The sequence below is a fragment of the Aricia agestis genome, chromosome 5 (assembly GCF_905147365.1).
Source record: "Aricia agestis chromosome 5, ilAriAges1.1, whole genome shotgun sequence".
Lineage (NCBI taxonomy): Eukaryota > Metazoa > Arthropoda > Insecta > Lepidoptera > Lycaenidae > Aricia > Aricia agestis.
The window spans coordinates 11,566,795-11,587,211 of record NC_056410.1 but is presented as its reverse complement, the minus strand read 5'-3'; the positions used below and the strand labels follow the sequence as shown (position 1 = coordinate 11,587,211).

The 20,417-nt window shown below is 38.1% G+C and overlaps 1 protein-coding gene across 1 annotated transcript in view; it reads left to right on the top strand.

Annotated features, from left to right (window-relative positions):
• Positions 1–20,417, top strand: part of LOC121727256 (ras-related protein Rab-27A) — a 31,975-nt gene that overhangs the window by 11,401 nt on the left and 157 nt on the right. The gene's annotated exons all lie outside the window — the stretch shown is intronic.

The following is a 20,417-nucleotide window of genomic DNA, read 5'->3' as shown; positions in this document are numbered from 1 at the left end:
TCAAAATGGGGGAGGTGTTATGTTCGTTTTCTTATATTCAACGATTACTCCGCCGTTTGTTAACCGATTTTCAAAATTTTTCTTTTGGTATATAGGGTATCATCCCAATTTGGTATTATATTCAGAAAAGTGGTGATCTGATGAAGGATCCATAAGTAATCGAGGGAACTCCTCAAAACTTATAGGGAAACATATGGTGACTTCGGTTTCGAGAGAAGTATTCTAAGCATATGCTACCATCAAGTAAGATTTTGCACCGAGATATACCTGGTATACCGTGGTTCGGAAGGTGCTGAGAGAATTCCTGATTCTTTATAGATACAAGTTTGGGAGTTTCGGCGTTGTTTTAAGAACAGAAAGCATATGCTACTATGCAAATTACATTCTTCATCATCATCATCATCATCATCATCATCACTACCATATTATACCATTTCATAGTCTTTTAGATCGAGACTCGAGTTTGTCAAGCGATAATTAAAAAAAATCTATATCTACCTAATATTATAAACCTGAAGAGTATGTTTGCTTGAACGCGTCAATCTCAGAAACTACAGGTCCGATTTAAAAACTTATCTCAGTGTTAGATAGATCATTTATCGAGTAAGACTCATCATTTATCGAGAAGGTTATATTATATTATTACTCTAAGACTAATACGACAGAAGAAACTCAGGAAAATGTGGGAAAAACGGGGGAAATATTTTTTATGGGAAAATGTACCTACGGATTCTGTAAAATTTCTAATTTACGCGGGCGAAGCCGCGCGGGACATCTAGTATACTATATATAATTGGAATCTCGGAATCGGCTCCAACGATTTTTATGAAATTTAGTATAAGTATAGGGGGTTTCGGGGGCGATAAAACGATCTAGCTAGGAATCATTTTAAAAAAATGTCATTTTCATCGAATACCGAGCAAAGCTCGGTCAAATAGTTAGTTATTATTACATAAAATCTAAGTATCTAGCTCCTACATAGGTATTACGTAGTGCATACCTACCAACCAGCCTACCATCGTTCCTCATACAGTTGAAAAAAACCTTTCGACAAACCTATCTCCTTTTTTCTAATTAAACTCAGCTTAGGGGCGTCCATAAATTACGTGAGGTTTGGGGGGTGCTAAATCTCACCAGATCTCACTTGGGGATCGCTTATCACGTCTCAGCAAATATTACGTTGTTTCTTTCTAGCAATGTGAGAAAATGAGTTTTTTTTTTAATTTTAATATATTCCCTTGTGCATTTCACATGGCTGAATACTCTTAAAATTTAGAGTAGTAAGCAGTTAAAGTCTCAACTTGTTAATTAATAATAATTTATTATTTAAATTAGTAATAATAAAGCAAATTTGAAAATCGGAATTCACTAAAACGAATGTAAAAAATATTTAAAAAAATAATTAAGTACTTAAATACGTTTTTAAGAACTCTTACGTGGGATTAGGTAGAGCCTAGAGGGGGTTCGAGTCGAATCTTACGATATTAATCTTAGATAAGGGAAAGAGAAGATCAAAAATGCGTAAAAACGCTTACCTACGCTATTTTGGGACGCCCTATTATTCGAAAATTATTATGACCTAGCAGGGGTAACCAAATGGCGGACCGTGGTCCGCATCCGGACTGCCGACCAATTGTGTGCGGACCAAGCATGTTTGAAGATGATCTTCGTTCTTCTTAGGACTTCAACATCTCCAGGATTTAATGTCAATATCTATAGCTTGCACCAATATTTCACTCCAAACTTCAGAGAGATAAATAGCTACAAAAATGATTACTTTTCTCATTGATATCTAAAAATACCTTTGTAATTTTCATAATTACCTTTGTTTAATAAATAAATTTAAAATCTTATACCTTTAAACGAGCAATTCTTGTATAAATGTATATATATAATTGGAATCTCGGAATCGGCTCCAACGATTTTCATGAAATTTAGTATATAGGGGGTTTCGGGGGCGATAAATCGATCTAGCTAGGAATTATTTCTAGAAAATGTCATTTTCATCGGATACCGAGCAAAGCTCGGTCGAACGGCTAGTAAGTATATAAAATGTGTGGACCGCGATGGTCATTTCATGTCTTAAAACGGACCCAGAGCGAAACTAATTGGTGACCCCTGACCTATAGCAACCGAATAATATAATTTTCCTAATTTAACTTTTATAACCAGAACACACACAAAGGCGTGCGTGCTAAGCCTGGGGCCGTAGCAAGACAAATCATATAATTTTGTCCAATTTTGTCCCATTGTAAGACAAAACCGCCTCTCATTAGGGTCTAATTACCCTCGTTTGATTGGCAACAATTGACCAATTACGCAGTGAAGTATAGTTAGGTACGGCTATTAGTGGTACTTATGAGCCATGGTATTTTCTAGAGAGAGAAATTTGCCCTAGATCTTAAATTCAGTGCTTCCAAATATCCAAAATAATATGCAGTAGGTACATGATTAGGCAGTGCCTAGGTTAACAGATTTCTACTAGGTAGCCAACTTTTTTAGTGCCTGAGGCACAGAATATAATATATTAGTTGTACCAACCTGAGGGCTTGAAAATAATCTTATCTGTAATGCGGGCTACACACTCGCGGCGCGAATTGCGGCTGCGATTAAGAGCTCACCTGACTCTAAAAATCAAACATCGTCCTTCTCTCTTCACACTCACTTCCTTTCATATTATGCCAGGTGAAAAAGGACGGCGCGGAATCATCGCCGAGTTAGTTTTACTTGAATAAAAGACGAACTATAATGATTATGAAAAAAGTGTTTTGAGCAAATTTAGGATGTATCAATAGGTAGGTACCTTTTTAGATATTAAAAAATATTAAAGAAAAGACAGCAAACTTCGAAGATCCAAGCAAAAATGTGTCTAAAACAAGGTTTTTTGTAAAAAAGAAACTATCGAGCATTTTTTGAGTAATCGTGTTTTCGTCAAGTTAGGGTCATATGGGCTCTTAACGGATGCTATACGCGCCGTGAACACGACGCGAGCAAATACGGCCCTCTACACTTGCAATCTTCGCATTTACGTTCGCGCATTTGAGTAAAATGGACGTTGAAGTCACTCTTGCTCTGACATTGTGTGCGACATCGAATAAAAGCGAGTGTGGATGATGTTCGCGTTCGCGCTTCGCGAGCTCTTTGTCGCGGGCCAAAAAACCGACACCGGACGGGGAAAGCCGCGAATCGCGAACGCGAATCCGAGAAACCCTCCACACTCGCGGTTCGCGGCCTTCGCGGGCTTTCGCGCCGCGAGTGTGGAGCCTGCTTTATAATTCACGCTGCGCGAGATAAGAATTAGAATTACAGAATCACAGACCATAGATTGACGATTTCTGTGGCTCAGTTGTTGAGCACGTTGGTAACTCAAACCGGGGGTCGCGGGTTCGAATCGCGCCGACGGAACAAAAAGTTTTCAAAGTTTCTTCTATCATATTATAATAAAAATGTTAAATATAGTATAGTACTTACAAAAGTATTAAATATATTTCCGTTGTCTGGTACCCTTAGCACAAGTCCTTCAGGTACTTACCACGGGGCCAGACTGACGTGGTGTGAAGCGTCCATAGATATCATTATTATTATTATTATAGATAATAGATACATAGTTTATACCTACCTAGTACCTACCTGTTACCTACCTAGTACATACGTATCGGCGTAGGTGGTAGCCCGTAGACGCACCACGCACCAGATGCTAAACAAAATCTGGATGTAATACTTTCGTTCAATGTTAAGCCCTGAATATTTTATACACGTAAATATTTAAAATCGCCAAGAGAAGACGGATGAATCTCTAGTCATAGTGTAAGGCAAATATTTGTGTAGGACGGTCTACATCGCCATGTACAATATAGCGCCCTATTGTAAGCTTTTTCGAGGCGTTAATATTAATTTTCGTCGTTACAAACTATTACTTTAATTAATTTTGTGTTAGATTACACGTGCCTAAATATTAATCGTTTAAACTATAAACCCCAATAACTTAGTATTAATTGGCGCATCGCTGCGTTTAGTTATTAGTACCTAAAAAAACCGGCCAATTGCAAGTTGGACTCGCCTATGAAGGGTTCCGCAGCAGTAAGGTTTATTTCTATGAAACTAAAAGTGTTTTGATTTATTTTTATATTTCAGTTGATTTAATGAAAGTTAAATTAAGGATTACTATTTATGACGTTTAAAAAAATTACTAGCTAGATCTCGTTCAAACCAATTTCCGTTGGTAGTTTTTATAGTAATGTAGGTAAATCATATATATTTTTTTGAATTATCATCTAAAGTAGGCTTTAGAAGTTAGAGGGGTGGGGGACACACACACACATTTTACCACTTTGGAAGAGTCCCTCTCGCAAACTATTCAGGTTAAAAAAATGATGTTAGAAACCTCAATATGATTTTTGAAGATCTATCCATAGAGACCCCATTTTTTGTTTCAGTTCTACCTATGGGGACCCCTAAAATTTTTAATTATTTTTCCATTTTTGTATCAAAATCTTAATGCGGTTCATAAACTACATCTACTTACCAAGTTTCAATACTATAGCTCTTATAGTTTCGGAGAAAATTGGCTGTGACATACGGACGGACAGACAGACAGAGAGACAGACATGACGAATCTATAAGGGTTCCGTTTTTTGCCATTTGGCTACGGAACCCTAAAAAGCAAAATACGATGCATTGGAAAATGTTTCATTATGATTTTAAGATGATAATAAGATGAAGTATGAACTTTGGTAAGTATATGGAAAATTTTAAGAGTCCCATGAATGGAGAAAAAGATTTTATTTCGGAAACAACAAACGAATTTCATAGCAACATTTTTCGGAATAAGTACATAATATAATAATAATATTTTACTGATAAAAAATACAATTATTCGGTGATAACATCATAATTTTTCACTTTAGCTTAAATTCTCTACATTTTTCTCACCATATATTCAGCCAGTTATGTTCTGGAAAATCGAGACGTGTAAATTGTAAATCGATAATTAATCTCCTTTGGCCTATGTAAACTGTTTACATTTGGAAATAGGCTAAGGTTAGCAGTTAGCACTTCCGTTTACTAACGCGAATCAGTTTTACACCTTGTTGATTAGAGTTTTCAGAAAATGTTGTTGTTGAAAATTTCGTTCACTTTTATATTGACTAAAGGATTTAATCTAAGTAAGTGTACTAATATTATAATTTAAAAACGTTAGCTTTTAATCGCAGCGCGCGGAGGCTAAACCTACTTTATGCTACACTAGATGTCCCGCGCGGCTTCGCCCGCGTAAATTAGGAATTTTACAAAAACCGTACATTTTCCCATAAAAAATAGCTTATGTCCCTACTCCCTTCACTTGGTCTACTCTATATCTGTGCTTAATATTGCCATAAAAATTGCTCCAGTAGCTCGTAATTTCTAATATTTCCCCCATTTTTCCCACATTTTCCTGAGTTTCTTCGGCCGTATTAGTCTTAGCGTGATAAATGAGCTATCTAACACTGAAATAAGTTTTTAAATCGGACATGTAGTTCCTGAGATTAACGCGTTCAAGCAAACATACTCTTCGGGTTTTATAATATTAGGTAGGTATAGATTTTTTAAATTATCGCTTGACAAACTCGAGTCTCGATCTAAAAGACTATGAAAAGTACCAATAATAGCGTGATTATAGGCTCATAACCATGGGACGATGCATGGTATAATAATATAGTAGTGATGATAATGATGATGAATGTAATTTGCATAGTAGCATATGCTTTCCGTTCTTAAAACAACGCCGAAACTCCCAAACTTGTATCTATAAAGAATCAGGAGTTCTCCCAGCACCTTCAGAACCACGGTATACCAGGTACACCTCGGTGCAAAATCTTACTTGTTGGTAGCATCTGCTTAGAATACTTCTCACGAAACAGAAGTCACCACATGTTTCCCTATACATTTTGAGGAGTTCCCTCGATTACTTATGGATCCTTCATCAGATCACCACTTTTGTGAATATAATACCAAATTGGGATGATACCCTATATATACAATGAGTGGAATTGCCCCAGAACATTATGCCGTATCTAATAGTAGATGAAACATATCCATGGTATGCTGTTAACAGTGTTGGCATGCAGGTAGATGTTATGACGTAGGCATCCGCTAAGAAAGGATTTTGATAAATTCCAACCCCAAGGGGTTAAAATAAGGGATGAAAGTTTGTATATAATAAATAATAATACTTCTTAACGCGAGCGAAGCCGCGGGCAAAAGCTCGTAATACTATAAAATATATTAAGGTTAAATGCGAAAGTCTGTCTGTCTGTTACCTCTTCACGCCCAAACCGCTGAACCGATTTGGCTGAAATTTGGCATGGATATACTTTTCATCCCAGAAAAATGCACGGTTCTCGCGCGATTAACGAGTTTTGGCGCAACGGAGTTTTCTAGTAATATTAATAAATTGTACCTAATATCCTTTAGGTATCCACCCTTTTTAGGATCAAAAGCACCTTGTAGAGTCTAATACCATTCGAGATTCGACGTAATTTGTTTTATTCATTAAGGGTGGGTTGCACCAACTTACTTTAACTATAACTTTTACTTTTATCATAACAAAATGTCAAATGAACTGTCAAATCCCTAGTAAAAGTCCATAATGGACGCCATATTTGACGATAATCCTTAACCTGCAACCCAGGCCACCATTAGGAGAACAAATATACACAACATTTTCGTCTTTACAACATTCGTGACATAACTATGGGATGCTTCGGCACTAATAGATCGACTTAAGTCTTGAACTCAATAAAACTAAGCATTATGCGTTATGTAGGAGTCCCGTAACCTAATAATATGTTACAGGAGGAAGATCAGGAGGACATAACCTCTAGCAGCGGTAACCGCTTACTGTTATTTTTCTATTTCATAAAATATGCAACGTGAATAACGAAAAACATTCTTGGAATATCGTGTTTACATTAAAATGTGGAGTAGAAGCGTTTCATAGTGATAGTGACCCATAAAATACTGTCTGAAAGAATTTTAGTATACAAATATTATAAAACGTGATATGTTAAACACATGTACTGTACGTTAGTCCGACACGCCGCTGTCAGACATTAGAACAAAGAGGGTTTGAGTAGCAATACCCTGCTCAATAAAATATATTGAGGAAAAATATTGATAAATATTATGTAGGTAATACAAATTATTATTTTTTTTTTATGAAAAACGGGGCAAACTAGCAAACGGGTCACCTGATGGAAAGCAACTTCCGTCGCCCATGGACACTCGCAGCATCAGAAGAGCTGCATGTGCGTTGCCGGCCTTTTAAGAGGGAATAGGGTAGGTAATAGGGGAGGGTAGGGAAGGGAAGGGAATAGGGGAGGGTAGGAAAGGGAATAGGGTAGGGGATTGGGCCTCCGGTAAACTCACTCACTCGGCGAAACACAGCGCAAGCGCTGTTTCACGCCGGTTTTCTGTGAGAACGTGGTATTTATCCGGTCGAGCCGGCCCATTCGTGCCGAAGCATGGCTCTCCCACGTATAAAAAAAGGGTACTTGTATGATTTAAAATGTTGGGCGAAGGGCAAAGTTAATTAAATTTTGATGTTATCGATTATGCCTAATTATTGTCCATAGTTGCCTTTAAAAATATAACATTATAATTAAGTAGGTATATATATCGAGCAAAGTATATTTCCTAATAAGACCTCACCGGTCACCCATAGTATGTGTCTTTTGCGAAAAAACGCAAAAAGAAATTCACGTAACACAAATTTTATTTGCACTGGGGTTTATATAAGTTCTTTGATATCCGTCGTGTTTTGGAATACTTCGGAAGAGATCACCGACTTATGGGAATTGAAATATTGAGCTCAAAAAGACTGGCAGTTGATATTAGGATTGCGTTTTTTCGTTCATTACTCCAGGGATATTAGGGAATATTATATTACGGGTGTAATATGAAATATCCAATATTATTATGTAGGTTGTAAAATGTAAATGTTTCTTGAGGTAATCAATCAACAAGCTCTTCGCCGGGTCCCAAAAGACTGTCTCAAGCTTTTGATTTATTCATTGTTCATTTTAATATAAAAAAAATGAGAAATCTTAAAAAAAAATACAGCATTACTAATAAATAATAATTGTTCTTTGGGTAGGTATAAAAACTTCACAATAGGGATGATGACAAGGTCAAAGATTAGCGAATTTTGTTAATAAAATAAAGAAATCACGGTAAAAAATAAGTGTTCCCAAAATTTCAGCTTGATAGCATTTGTATTTTTTTTGTTATGCGCCTTTAAAGTTGGATATTCAAGTCGAATTTTTTTTCAATTAAATTTCTTAATATTTGTATACAATTCGATAACTTATGCAATGAAAAGCAACTTTTGTTATGAAACCACTTTCATAAACGCAATATTTAATATACCTGTCGAACAAAGTTGTCTGCCGATGCGTACAAACTACGAAAGACTGACGTCAGTCTTTCGTAGTTTGTATGGAGCACTTTGTATGGGGCGTTTCGGGCAGGTCTTTTTTATGAGATATTTGAATAGTCATATCTTGGTGAATTTTTAAGCTATCAGAGTCATTCTTTTAACGATGTTTCTATTTTTTAAGTGTCTTTCAATTACCGATAAGAAAAAAAAATAGTCATCATGCCTATTAAAAAATATCGGTATAGTTTTGTATAGTTCCCTGTAGACTAGTTCTCACTAATAGTTAGTGGCTATAATTGAGTATCTAAGGTAGGTTAGTACAGTATAGTTCCTCTAAGACGTCCTAAAATTGTCGTAGATATTGTAAAATTTGACGTGGGAGAGCCATGCTTCGGCACGAATGGGCCGGCTCGACCGGAGAGATAACACGTCCTCACAGAAAACCGGCGTGAAACAGCGCTTCCGCTGTGTTTCGCCGAGTAAGTGAGTTTACCGGAGGCCCAATCCCCTACCCTTTTCCTTTCCCTACCCTCCCCTATTTCCTTCCGTACCCTCCCCTATTCCCTTCCCTACCCTCCCCTATTAACCCCTTAGAAGGCCGGCAACGCACCTGCAGCTCTTCTGACGCTGCGAGTGTCCATGGGCGACGGAAGTTCCTTTCCATCAGGTGAACCGTTTGCTCGTTTGCCCCCTTATTTCATAAAAAAAAAGTTGTTCAATTTTTTACATTTAATTTTAGCTCTTGAAATTCCTTACGTAGCCTGTTCGAGCCAAACTTCGCAAAACTAATGCGATTGTACAGGAAACTGTATACCTATTTAGTGACAACGATACCGTAACATGTATACATAATACAGCTAATGCCATCGTCAATTCAGTCGGAATCAGGCATTATTCCTGGGACTATCCTAATCTCGCTTTGAAATTCAGGACGTTTGGAATTGAAATTTACGGAGCGATTGAGATAAGTAGGGTCCGGCAAGTTTACGATCTGACTAAGACATAACCGTCTTATCTATTCCGACTCAACCCTTTTCAATACACAATCATCATCTGTTTAGTTCAGATCATTTGATCTTTTCGTGAGATTTATAAGAGGTGCGTCAGCAGCATTCAGCAGGCTTTGTTTAAAATAACTTTGTATCAAAATTATTAAAATATTTTTGATGTAACAAAAATAACAATGGCCAAATCGTACCAGGTGGGCGGTGGCGTCCCGATATGCCATTAGTATCAAAAATTCCCTAATATTTTAAGGCATCGAAAATGCGTGCATGACAGCACGTGACGCATGTCATGCTGCATGATAGTTTCCCTAGAACATTCCCTAAATCGAAAATTTGTCTAAAAAATCTTTTGGTGTCTTTTCTAAAACTCGATATTGAGATAACGTTTCGTACTTATGTGGAGGTTTCTTTTTTTTTTTCTAATAAACCAGTTGATTCCAGTCCAATTCCTACTAATTAAATGGTTCAACCACATAATATCAATTTGCTGCTGCTGCCTTGGTTGCTCTTTAACATTATGCCTGCCTGTTTGTTTTATTTCGATTATATATTTCTATAATGTGCTCTTCTCAAAGTTCCATAATGCATTGTTCAACCCTTGAAATCGCGTGTTGATATGCCTCGTTTTATCTCTTTGCGCGACGTAAAAGGGTCAGTCGGTATTTACATATTCCGATATTTCCCAAACTCAAAATTGTCCAATGTGTTGAAAGGTTTTGCGGGTAGGCTTATGGCTCATTTCAGGAAACGTACACAAAACTTCATATTAAACGTCAAATTTGTTAGAATTTTTGGGATAGTATCTTGTGACCAAAGTTTTATATTCGTAATTTCGGGATCGACGTATCTTTTTCAGAATTAAAATATTTGCATTGTTAGAGATATTGACTTACAGGCAGGCAGACTTATGTTATTTAGTCAAATTAAGTAAGGTCAATGTTAGTCATTATATTTTGTTTGCTGGTCTTGATAACCCAACCCAATTTTGTAGGTCCGTAAAATATATCTTGCCCAAATCAAATTTAGGATTTGCCCCGCCGCGCTGATGAGTTCAACTTTCGGAGTAAGTACCGACAGAAAAATTTTATCATAGAGATTAAATTTTTCTGACGGTACCTACTCTGAACTCAGCGGCGGCGGGGCAAGACCTAACCTCACATTTTTATTTATAATGAGTATCAAAACTCGAAAATCCTAAAAAAAACCCTCGTGGTCCGAGGGGCGCGTGGCCCCTTAGACCCCGCCTTACGCCGCCTCTGTCTGAACTTTATTGCTTTACTAAAATATGGTAATAATTACAGTGCTTACGAAGTACTTGATGCTTATTTCTTTAATAAATTACTTATGATGTATGCTTTCATGTCTACCCGCAATACGGCACAATACCCTTTGTTCCCGTATAATGGTGCCGTTGTTTAAGCGTTACCAACGTATGGATATTAACGCTGACCTTATTATTACAAGAACAGATGCCTTCAGTGGCAGATCTTTGACCGGATGATTACTAAATATCAAATTAATATCATTCATTGAGCGAAGTACAGTGATTGCGTAATATGGAATATTTTGCCAATAGGTTCTAGGTACATGTTTGGATCAGAAAATAGGTAAGATTGGCTTAGCTTACTAGTTGCTTATGAATAACAATTAAAGTACATCCAAACCTGATTATCGTAAAAAAATAATTTAGGCATTTAAGGCTCATTAAGCCTCTTAAAGCTTCGTTCGCAACCTTTTTGGCAAACTTTTATATTATGTTATAATTTTTTTTGCACACTTACCCAGATCTGGGTTAGAGTTAGCCCTGGGTTTATCATGACATCTTTGTGTTCTAACCCTGTTGTTGCGCAGATCTGGGTTAACTTTAACCCAGATCTGCGCAAGTTAGCCCTTACTAATACGCGTATTGCGTGTACGACATACATTCTAGGAATTCTGTATCTAAACCTAACGTAAGGTATGTGATCAACGTTTACTTCGACTTAATTACTTGTTTGGTTGTTTGGCTTTGAAAGTTACACACCTATTGCTCGATATAATCCAAACCACGAGTCTAGACACTAACGCCGCGCCGGTGGGCCGCACTCAGAGATATTAAATGGTAACGTAACTAAAATTACGTAGTAATGTAATTGTATGGGCTCAGCCAAAATCATCATTAAGTTAAGAGGGCGACTAACCCCAAAAATCAAACATCGTCCTTCTCTCTTCACACCCACGCCCGTCTTTCATATGCCAGGTGAAAAGGAACGACGCGGATTCATCGCCAAATTAGTTTTTTCTCAATAACTCAATAAATATATACAACATTTTAAAAACCCGCTAGGTCGATCTCTCAATGATAGAATTTTATACAATGTGTTAAAACATTAACTTAGTTCGATGCACGGTTACTTCGGCAATAAATGAAAAATTCGTGAAAATTAGATGCATCTTTGTGATTATTTTCTATCTAGAAAATTTTAAGATATCGTGTTTTTGCTCAGATCGAATTCTCGGAAATATAATGTAGTATGTAATTTTAGAAAATGAAACAATTCGGGGATTATTTTAAAATATAAAAATTAATTACAAAATCGACATTTTAGGGTTAGTCGCCCCATTAAGTAAGTAAATCTGACTGCGGCCTTTTTCACACAATTTTAGACATTTTGCTTCAATTCCATAGCCGAAGGCCGTTTTGGGAAAACTATAATACTAGCGCCCAGTACATTTCACTCATTTATTCTTGAATACATAAAATTATAAACCAAATAAATTTTAACGCGTACCCATATCTATATATATAAAAGAAAGTCGTGTTTGTTACAACACTTATAACTCGAGAACGGCTGGACTGATTGCCATGGTTTTTGATTTGTTGGATTTGTTTCCGTCCCGAATAGCAGAATACATCTTAAAAACAATGAAAACTCGATATGTGTAATGATTAATGAATACTTTATCATTTCAATAGATGCTGATTTGTTTATTACATGTAAAAACAAATCAGCATCTATTGTAAAAAGTGTAACAACTATTTTTTTTTGGAGCTTATGGCCTGGTTGCTGAGACCTTTAGCCCGGCCGCACATTGTCCGAAATTTCTGATACGAAACATTTGAACGTCGGCCGGACCGCCACACCGCACACTACGTCGGAAGCTGGCTGAACCGGCAAGACTAGACGATAAAGTACGAGACGCCATCTTGCAGGAGTCAAAGGGCGAAGGTCATGACAAATTTACCGGCGAAAATTACCAGCAGAGTCACCGGGAATTTTTATAATTTTGTAATTTAGAAGACAAGACATATTTTATTACTTATTGATTATGTTTATTTTTATGAAGCATTTTTAAAATAGGTTTTGATGATTATTGCGCACATGTTGCCTCCCCCGGGAGTGTATTTATTTTTTGTAAAATGTCTACAAAGTTCAGGTACTGTTATATTTGTTTGTTTTAGACATTAATTTTCGAAATTTTTTTATTAACCGAAAATAATACCTAAGATTGCCATTATTGGTTCCGCCACCAGAGCCATTGTGCTCCCTGCTTTATGGCGAAACACTAGTATCACGACATTTTCCTTAGGTTTTCCTTCCTGGCGCTATAACTCCAGAACGCACGAACCGATTTCCACGGTTTTGCATTCGTTGGAAAGGTCTCGGGCTCCGTGAGGTCTAATGAAAGAAAATCAGAAAAACCTTCAAGAGAAAAGCAGGAAAATAGGGAAAATAATTTTATGGCAAAACAACGTTTGCCGGGACAGCTAGTTTTCTATAAAGAAACAATAATTACACGAAATAATATTAATTAATATGGAGAATTAATTATACCGTCCATGTCAGTGCTCCCGTAGCCCCAATAATAATCGCTGTTAGCCGAGGGCGAGACAGGGTTCTCCAATATACACAATTACCGTGCGATACGATTTGGGATGAGCCTAAAGGATCAGTTATACTCATACGATATTATTGAAACCTTAAGGATAAACTATGCTCATTCGGTCTCCAGATACAATTAGAAAGTGAGCGGTGACCTACAGCTACCGAGTCTATGAATTAGGAACCAATTATGAAATGAAAAATGTGCTGGAGCTGTCAACATTTTCATAAAAAATGTCTGATTACCTCTGGAAACTGATACAGACGTTCTAAGACCTATATCAGTGGACAATAATTATATTTTAAAATTTAATGCTAAGTTCTCACATACTGTATACGGTTTTGCTCGATAGTTTTATTCTAAATCGAGTAATAATTACTGTGTGGACCGCAAAACTGACAGCTCCTGACAAGCTGACAAGTAAAAAAGGCTCGCATCGAGCCGCTCTAAGGATTGATGGAACCGGATCGAGCCGGATTGATGGAATGAAATATATCGTATATCGATTTAGAATAAAACTATCGAGCAATGCTGAATGCGTGGACGAAATCCCGAGCTGCGGGTTTTGCACCACGTTATTGCTCGATTGAGCAAAACCGTATGTGAGTACTTAGCATAAGAGGATATTATATTAACGTTGCACTTTTTAAGATAATACAATCATGTAATGATGATTTTTATTATTTACAGTAGGACATTTAGAGATTGCGGTCATTTAAAACAAATTAGGCCTTCGATATTGCTTCTCTAATCGATGGGAGGACTCCATTATTATTTACATTGAAACGTGATAATACGATAATTATAGTGTCTACTACATAAGATAATTTTGGCTTTTGTAATAATCCGAAGGTTTGTGGGGGTTTTGCCAAAAACGCGTCCATGCAAAGCGTATTTCCTTCTTATGTAACAATCAATTTCTAGTTCGTATCTATTAAAATTTCAAAGGCGAATGAATCTATTTGTCTGTCTGATGTGGTTTAAAAGGATACTGTTAGCCCTTGGAAAGGACAAATGATTGCAAAATAATGAGAAAAACTAATCAACTATAATAAAGCTGATTTCAATTGTGCAGCGATAAAGTCTAGATTTCAGCTTTTATTTATTTTATTTTATTACACTTTATTGCACACAAAAACAATTAATAAGTAACATATAATACGAAGCAAAACGACACAGCAGGTACTGCTTATCTCTAAAAGAAATTTCTTCCAGCAGATCTAAGTAGAGAAATTTGATCATTTCTTTCTTACATCTTCATGCTCTGCAATGTTATCTCTTACAAGAATGTTAAAAATAAAAGCGGACGTGGATTAGACAATGTTTATACGAGTGCCGCAGTCCGTCCGTCCGGCTGGATTGACCCAATTCTGGCACATGGTTCTGGGATCGGTGATGGATTTGTTGGACTCCAGTAAATAAAGCTCGTACGTACATTCACAAAAAACCTGCAATTTTGTTTTTCATTAAAGTTCGCAATTATGTACGATTAATACGATTTAGATGCTTCCTTACATTCTTTTTCTCGTTGACTGAGTTTCGTTAATTTAAAATACGATTAAATATTATGTCGAGACTGTCTTATAAAGTATTAAGGTTGGAAATCAGCAGCTTTGTCTGCTTATTTACTTTTTTATTACTTTATTCTTCTAGAAAAAAAAATGGTACGCGCTTCAAAACAATACGTTTGTAAATATCACAATATTCGTAACAGAAGCAGTTATTGAAAATACGTCAATAGGTCATACCAGCAGTGTTATATTTACCCTTCGATTAACTATAATATGAGTCACTACGCTATTAAAAGCTAAAAGCAGTAGCAACGTCTTTGTACGCGCGCCTTGACGCAGGTTCCTATTGCCTGTCAATCGTTCAAAGGTAACGTAATATATTATGTTTTCATTTGTACATTTCAGAACGCCTACGCGTTTATGTAACTGTATTTTTATTGGTGTTTTTGTGTTTAACGGAAAAATGATTGAAAGGTATTTTTATGAGGAGGTGCAAAACGTTTTGCTTTGCAACGGGTAACCCGTGTCTCCTTCGTTGGCCTTATGGCTTTTTGACATTTCCTTAATCTAATGACACGATTTAGTCTGTTTTTACCTTCTTCCCTATATAAATAAATAGTTCAACGTCCCCTATGCGTGAATGCTAAATTACATAATGACTATTATTTTCTAAGAGTTGAATAGACACAATAATGTACACGGCGCCCATCACAGTAAATACAATTTTCAGACTAGTCATTTTCAGACTATTATATTATAATCTGAGCTGTAATTGGTCATTTGTCTCTCAGTACTCTCAGTGGTTCGCAATCTCGAGTTATAAAATTTCCTGTTACAGTAGCATGGGATTTGAATACGTCTGTTCCACGATCCCCATTGTGGGGAAATGTGGGGTGTTGTGGGGGTTTGTGGGCAACAGCCTGCAGGTGGCGGAGTGGGCTTGATTTAAATGTCACTCAGGGCCTTCCGTCGCCGCCTACTTCTTTGTGCTCCAGCAATTTCCCCCAAGTTTCGTAACACGAAACAATTGTTCCATTTCTTCATATTCTCTAAATTCTATTCATAATTCATATTCATAATTCGTTTATTTTGTCAGAATATGGTACAAAAAGGTGTATGTACAATATTGTTAATTTTGTTGGCAATAATGCTTCCAGGTTTTCAGAACAGTAAATTGTGTTTCATGAAAAAGGTGAGAGATTTCATGAAAGAATAAATAAAGGGCAAATGAACTTATAACGAAAGGGTTGAACCTAACAAGTAATAAGATATCCGAGAAATAAAATAAAAATAAATAGTATTATATGATCGACTAGCTGACTGATATATTTAGAGTTCAATAAAAAATCTAGACTGCTTACTTACACTGTCTATACATAAGCAGTAGATTATGTTTTGTCCGAAAGATCGGTAATTAATTTTACTACACCGTGCATTTAAACAAACTTTGCGATGAAAATTGATGATCAAAACATCTAGACCGTAGTTACTTTTGGGTCTGTCTTTTTTTTTTTTTGGGTCGGGAAATGCCATTATGCATCCCCGGCAGTGCTGGGGGGACAACCGGGGTATGTGGGACTCGCTGCGACCGATGTGGCCGCAGCTCTACCCACTAAAACCCGACCGTGTTCCTTTCTGCGCCGCTACTGACAGATCCGCGGGAAATGTAGGGCCACCGCAGTTCTATCAGCGGGAGTCTGCCTGGTCGTTGGCAGACACGTCTACGTGGGGGCGTTTAGTTGCCCCCCAGGCCGATCAGAGACCCTACTAGGGCTTGTCTAGGCCATTCCTCTGCGTTTACGTCGCGATGCACTGGAACACATAGCGCATCGCGACCCGCTCGGGGGCTCTGTGCAATGGACATCGGCGATACCCCATACCGATGCCCCGAGCTCCCAGGCTATAGCGGAACGTTTCGGTCGACATGGTTGACCCTACGTCGCCTTGGCCGGCTGCGTCTTCGGGGGTCGAGCGCCTCCCGCTCGCGTATGCTCTTGGCCTCCTCTTTGGCGGCCTTTACTTGCTCAGCAAAGTCTTCGACCGCCCTCCATCCTTGATTGCTGCCCAACATCGAGCGAATCAATGCTGGGAGCGAGGTGTCATATCCGATGGCGGCCGTGAGGGTCGCACGTTGTCCATTCTAAGAAGGACAGACCAACACAGTGTGCTCGGTCGAGTCCCTGTCTTCGTCACAATGGTGGCATTTTGGGGTCTCTTCCCTTCCGACGATCTCACACAGGTACCGACCGAAGCACCCGTGCCCGGTCAGCACCTGTGTGAGGCGAAATGAGAGAGTGCCTTCCTTGCGATCAAGCCACTGTTTGAGAAATGGGCGGATGGCCAGAACTAAGTCGACGCTGACTTGCAGCTCTTCTAGCCGCTCTTTCCACAAGTCAATTGCCATGTCTCTCGCATCGCTCTTCCACCGACGTACGGCGTCCGGTAGGGGGTTGCTGCCCCCCGCGCGAACCGCAGCGCAACGCCAGAATACATCAGCGAGGGCACGCGCATCCAAATCCCAGGGGATGGCCCCCGCGAGCAGGCTAGCCTCATCTTTAGAGATTGTGCGGTAGCCGCGGACTGCCCGGATGGCCATCACCCTTTGTAGTCTCCCTAGTGCGAGACTGTTGACCTTGCGCAATTTGTCTGCCCAGATCGGCGCCCCGTACATTGCCCTTGAGCGCACTACTCCCAAATATAGTCGCCTGCAGCTCAGGCTTGGGCCCCCGAGATTCGGGAGCAGCGAGGCCAGGGCACCTGCCGATTTGGACACCTTCGTTTGGAGCCGTTTGAAATGCTCCCTAAAAGTCCATTTTCCAGGACGAGAGGTAAGTCATAGATGGAGAGACTTTAATCTGGGTCCCGCCAACCACTATCTCCAGTCCGGGTGGTGGAGGGTTCCGGGGCCTGTGGAAGCATATAGCCTCAGACTTTTCCAGGGCCACTGTCAGTCCTAGTCTGCAGATCTGACGGACGATCTGAGCAACTCCAGCCGTCGCGCGGACCACTGCCTCACGATATGTCTTGCCGCGACTGACGGCAAGAGTGTCATCCGCATAACAAATTTTCTCGACGCCTGGTATGTTGGCGCCAGAGAGCACTTCGTCGTATCCTAAGTTCCACAGGGGTGGCCCAATAGCTGACCCCTGTGGAACGCCGCAGTCCACCTCTTCCTCCTGCCATCCATCCTGGGTTGGAAATTGCACGGAGCGATCTGACAAGTAATTGCCGACGATCTTGCGCATATACCTCGCAACGCCGTGTCTCCTTAGTCCTTCCTTGATGGTTTCCCAGGGCAGGGAGTTGAAGGCGTTGGAGATATCCAGTGATACTGCCAACACTACCCCACCCCGAGAAACCTCTTCTTCGACTATGTCTCGCAACCGTGCGACCGCCCCTATCGTGGATCGACCCGAGCGAAAACCATACTCGTATTCGCTCAGATTGGGCCCGACGTTCTCTAAGTGTTTGGAGAGACGCTTTTGGGTCTGCCCTGCCTTCAAAGTTATAACGTGCTTTATTTAGATATAATCCAAAATATGAGCTCCTTAGATTTTAATATAGATTACTAAATACTACGTAAGTTTTAGTGCAAAAATTGAGTTTAATTTGCCAGTCGGTCAGCGATATAAATAGTGAAGTGCACATGGTTTATGATAACGACCTTCAGGGGCGAGTTTACATCAGAACCTGAAAATAATTTGACGAGTGCGGCCTCGTTACGTGCATTACGTGGAAATGCGAGCCACAAAATGTACTAAACATATTTAATACTCTTTAAAATGTATTAGCTTTACTATTTTAAACTGTGCTTTAAATTTTTTAAACAAATGATGTAGGCGTTCGCGTTTAAAGTCTTCTTTACTTTAAAGTATACTTTTTGATAACCACTTTTCATTTGTACTTAAAAATGCACTAGATTCACAACAAGAATATATATATATATATACACAGATGTTAAAAATCAAGAAAAATATTCATTGGTCTGAGAACTGTCTTATACGAAAATGAAATATGTTTTCCACATGTTGATCTGTATCAGTATTCAGTGGGCTTTACTATCAATGTTTACGGCCCATATCCTTGAATTGTTCTATAAAATGTAGAGCGGCTATTTTTAAATGTTACGTTTTTGTGTATGATTAATGTAGCACACGTTACTTCATCAATTAAGTGGTTAATAGAATCAGACTCAGAACCGAACCGTATTAAGTGTGGATATTAATTCTTATACTAGGTATCTCTCATAGTAAATCTCAACTTTACATACTACATACTGCAGATCTTCAGTTATTTGTGTAGATAATAATCTAAAGTAGCCCCAAAATGTACAATATGTATGTAAAACGTGGCTTTTAATGACTTATGACTTACTAGCTATTTGACCGAGCTTTGCTCGGTATTCGATAAAACACGAATAAAATGACATTTTCCAAAAATGATTCCTAGATAGATCGATTTATCGCTCCCGAAATCCCCTATATACTAAATTTCATGAAAATCGTTGGAGTCGATTCCGAGATTCCAAGTCCAAGACAACAGGTTCTATCTTTGATCCATATTATATTGTTATCAAACTTATTAAGTCCCTAGCTATGGTACCACGTCATGCTGCATTGAATTTTTATCGCTATATTTATGAATCGTAAATATCTGAGAGGAAATATAATAGGCATTAATATAGCCATGAAAAACTAATAGCTTCTGTAAACAACGTAGGAATGCGGTATGGCTGCATGCGTTATATTATCATAATACATTAGATATCTGTATTTTTATTAGCCAACCAGTCTATTGTAGACAATGTGGTATTGTAGACACCCAAACGGCGAATTGTGGCAAAAAATTTGTATGAAAATGCCGAAGTTTGTATGAAATTCAGTGGCCTCGTTATTATGATTTTAGTACCTATTAGCCTACTTATATTTCACAGTCCACTCCAAAATTTTTTCGAAATTGGTACTAACGATCGATATTCGATAATACCGATCATGAAAATGAAAATGGAACTTTGTTCAAATAAATAGAATGAAATTGTTATCAGTTGTCACTTATCGGACTGATGGAATTTAAAAAAAACTTCCGTTCTGGAAAGCCGCAAAATGTAGAGCTGCTGCGATGCTGCTGAGGTACCATGTTACCTATGACGGGTCTCTTAGCTACCAATATTTTAAAAATGTTCTTTTCTTAAGGCGCTGTGGTTGTTGCAATTACGTAAAATGGGTTTTTTAAAACACGTTTTTAGTAAAGGAAATGTCATTATTTAAGTATAAAATAAGTACTGTTTTAAAATTAAGAAAATTTCCTATACACAAAGGTATATCAGTACACAATTTGAAAAATTCTGCTCGATAGAAAAAAATATCAATGATGACTGTTATAACGCTGTTTTTCATAATGAAATCATTTTATGGCTAAATTACACACTTTCTAGAAAAAACAAAAAATGTAGTATATGTGTCGTAACCTAACGTAAACGATTTGATATATTTGATTTGTGTAATACTAAAAACAAAAGGTTTTTTCTCCTATTTTCTATTATCAAGGCACGCGGCGAGCGCGTAACAGCCGCTGTACAAGGCGCGCTGATATGAATGTTATTTAAATGTCCTTAACGTC